Source organism: Cryptomeria japonica, chromosome 3 (genome assembly GCF_030272615.1).
Source record: "Cryptomeria japonica chromosome 3, Sugi_1.0, whole genome shotgun sequence".
NCBI lineage: Eukaryota > Viridiplantae > Streptophyta > Pinopsida > Cupressales > Cupressaceae > Cryptomeria > Cryptomeria japonica.
The window spans coordinates 790174270-790178223 of record NC_081407.1 but is presented as its reverse complement, the minus strand read 5'-3'; the positions used below and the strand labels follow the sequence as shown (position 1 = coordinate 790178223).

At 41.5% G+C, this 3954-nt stretch overlaps 1 non-coding gene across 1 annotated transcript; it reads left to right on the top strand.

Annotated features, from left to right (window-relative positions):
* The first annotated feature begins 308 nt into the window (after positions 1-308).
* Positions 309-381, top strand: TRNAK-CUU (transfer RNA lysine (anticodon CUU)). Its single transcript has one exon. It is a non-coding gene; the product is annotated as a tRNA-Lys (tRNA).
* Positions 382-3954: the final 3573 nt, after the last annotated feature.

Below are 3954 nucleotides of genomic sequence, written 5' to 3'. Positions count from 1 at the left end.
CCTCTCTTTTTTATTAAATGTATCCCAAACAACCAAGGAATGAATGTTTGAACATTAAAGGTATGAAGAGGGTCCACTAAGACGGGAACTTAAGAAATCCCTTAGAAAGATGGCAAATATATACCATAAATTTTAAAGTGCTCCAGAAACATGACAAAAATATGAACTAATGGATTGTTCAGGGAAGATTTTTTTTGGATATAAGTATGGATAAAACATAGCGTTTTCCTCAAAGAATTTTATTGTTTGAATGATTATTTGGCACGTGGCTACAAAGAATTTTATTGTTTATTTGTCTGCTTAATGTAGCCCGTCTAGCTCAGTTGGTAGAGCGCAAGGCTCTTAACCTTGTGGTCGTGGGTTCGAGCCCCACGGTGGGCGCAGTATTTAACGTTTCACCTGTTTCATAAAACCTTATTGTGGCTGTTGCACGGGGAAGGTCTTTTGGTCTCAGAGAAAATGTCCGAACAGAAGTAGGAATCACAGTACACAAGTTTTCTTTGGATTTTCACTTTCCTCGTCTCTAACAGAGAATGTCTTTTTCTGACCAAGAGACTATTTCACAAATTGTTCGAGCTTACAAACAGCCTAAACAAAGATATAAATTAGAATTATTGTAAAGTTCCTGCCTACGGTTATTATAGGATAGAGTAGTTGTTAATCAATCTAAACATTTAAAGCAAAAAAGAGAAAACATTATTAGTTACGTGTTGGTAGATAAGATTTCTATACATTTTGTGAATATTTCAAATTATTATTTGCACACAAAAATTTAATATTTATATATTTATAGTGGATGAGATAAGGCTTTTCTAAAATTGCACACAATGGATGCATACATATTCCTACACAAGGCACGACCAAATAATACATATAGAGCTTACAATTAGAACAAAGTTTTGGATGAAAATAGTTTGTGTCCTTCAAAATTACACATTGAATATCTCTACATAAGAAGGGCTTTACAAAGAGTTTGTACATTTAGTTAAGTCCTCTTATAGTTGAAAGATCAAGGACTTGCTTCGGACGCTGATCACTTTAAAGGCTTAACAATGTCTTGCAAATATTTGCATAATTGGATATTGTGCTATAAATTTCAAATTCATAGATCTGAAACCTGGGGAGAGAAAATCATAAATAATATGAAGTAAAAACAAATTTATGTCTCAAATTCATGTTAGGGGACAAAAAGCACAACCCATAAACCTAATGTATGTTTCCAAACCGAGACAAAATTAGGCAAATTACAACTTCAACGCAAAGAGAAAAATAAACAAAAAGGCAAATGTCTTATCCAATTGAATACCCGACTTACAAGCTAATGCTATAATTGACAAAGGCATTTTCAACTTTAATATGTTATTTTCACATCTTATTTGACATTTAAATTTTAATGCGTGAGTGCATGTTAACTATTATTTGTGAATATGCATGAATGATGTAGGTGTGGCAAATAAAACAAGGGACATGTTCCCAATATTTGACATCAAATTGGTGGGAATGTGGCAAAATAAGGATAACTTAATTTCAACATCCGCCATTTGTTCTATATATGTGGCTCTTCTTTGGGAGAAGCTTTATGTTATAAGAAGCCCAACGATCTCACCAAATTTATTTTCATATGCTGTGATTTATCAACTGGGTAGATCAAATCTCGAGATTGGTTTTAGGCACGGTTCAAGTCATTGTTCATTCTCCCTGTCCTTCTGTGGCGACAATGGTGGTCAGAGACCATCCCGAACCTCCCAGCTAGTAAATGACAAGGCTGTTCATATGATTGGATAAAGACCAAGCAAACTGAAAGCAATTTTGTATATTATTCTTTGCAACAAGGTACATGTTGACTTACCTTTAACTTGTTAAGGTTTCTGAGGACCTTGTACCAATGTTTTATTGTAAGATAATTCGAGGTAGTGTAAATATATTGATTTTATTTTTCATGATTAGGGGAATTGAACTAAAAACATATAAGTGAGAAAATTCGGTTTTACTATTTGCTTTTCCGTCATATTTAGCCATCAGGTTTTATTGTTTGCTTTTCCATCATATTTAGCCATCAAGATTGCTGCATCAATCCTGCAAGTTCATTCCTACAACAACAGAGAAAATTGGCATTGGAAATGGCTGTTCATTTTGTCTTGCAGGCCGAAGAGGATGAAGGAAAAATATTGCTCAGATGAATGGAGGAAGCTACATAAATTTTTTTGCAAAAATTGCTTTTTTGAGATCAATTTAATATTCATAAGAATGACGACTTTCGGATGTTGTGCGTTAGGGAGTCTGCATGCGGCCAAGCTAGGGTTTTGCGGCCCTAGCTCGCGGGTGGTGACGTTGCTGGTGCGGTGGGGGAGGGTTGTGCAGGGTGTCGGGGGTCTAACGGGGTTGCAGGTGTTGGGTAGGGAGCGGTTGTGGGTGTGGGGGTGCTGCGGGGGTTGCTGGGTGGGGCTGAGACTACGCGGGAGTGGTGTTTAGGTTGCGTGGGGGAGGGTTGTGCAAAGTGTCGAGGGTCTAACGGGGTTGCAGGTGTTGGGCAGGGAGCGGTTGTGGGTGTGGGGGTGTTACGGGGGTTGCTGGGTGGGGCTGAGGCTGTGCGGGGGTGGAGCTTTGGCTGTGCGGGGGTGGTGTTTAGGTTGCGCAGGGGTGGGGTTTAGGTGGCTCGCGGGTGGGGCTTCGGCTGGTTGTGGCATGAGGGTCTCTCGTGAGCTTGGGGTGCCGGCTGGCTTTGTCAAACGGTGGTGCTCGGGCAGGGTGGTGTCTCGAGCTCCGAGCCTCTTTGAGCTGCCCTTTGGGGGTGTGGTTTTTTAGGCATCCTCATTTTATTTTTATGCTCCGATATTGAGTTTTGGTGGTGAGGCCTCACAGGTTGCTCCAGCCATGGATTTTCGAGCTGCGGTGGGTTCAAAACCCCCACCTCAGAGTATGAAGACGTTTAACAATAATCTGTATGCATCAAATTCTGGGTTTGGGAGTGGTGCCAGCTCTCGCATTATGAAGGTAAATGGTTGTCTGGAGAGATGCAGTGAGAGGCCAAAGTTGGTTATCCCTCTAGAGATGATAGCGGAAGACATTGATTATTTTTCAAGACACTCGCTATATTGCAAGTTTTTGGGAATGAGGGTTTCCTTGCAGTTTTTGGAAAACTGGGCGTAGAGGACTTGGGCACCAGAAGGGGAAATGGAGATTATGTTGTTGGCTAATAACTACTTCATGGTTACTTTCAATTGCATGGAGGATCGCAATAGGGTCTTTGAAGGGGGGCCGTATTTTTACAACCAGGTGGGATTGTTCATCAAGCCTTGGCATGTGGGGTTTAATCCTTCAGAGGAGCTCCCAAATAGGGTTCTAGTGTGGGTTCGGTTACCACGTTTTCTTGTAGAATGCTGTCAGGAGGATGTGCTCCAGATGCTTGCCGCTCTACTTGGGAGGCCTGTGGGATCTTCAACGTAAACCCTAGGGAGAAAGGTAATGACCTTTGCGCGTATCTGTGTTGAAATTGATCTTAGTTAACCTTTGCCAGATGCTATAGATATGTGTGCAGGCTCTTATTCTTGGGTTCAACAGTTAGATTATGAGACTCTACCTTTTCGATGTCGACTATGTCATGAGTATGGTCATTTACAGCGTAAGTGCCCTAGATATAAACCGGCGGTGCACCAACCTCAACAGTCAGACCCGAGCCTAGATAGGGTTGAGAAGGGGAAAGCTGCCATGTCGGTCGAGGTTGAGGGTGCTGATGGGTTTGTCTCAACTAAGACAAAGAATAGGAACCGAGGACAAAAGAGGCCCTTACAGGAGTGACAGGAGGGGGATTCCTTCAACAAATTTGAAGTCTTGGATGACCTTAGCCATCAGGAAGTAAATCTGGGGTTTACCCCTTTGGATCAAGGTGCTTCAGGGGGGGCCCCAGAAAGAGTAATTGAGAAAAAGAGTAATTGAGAACTCTACCCAGGCTTT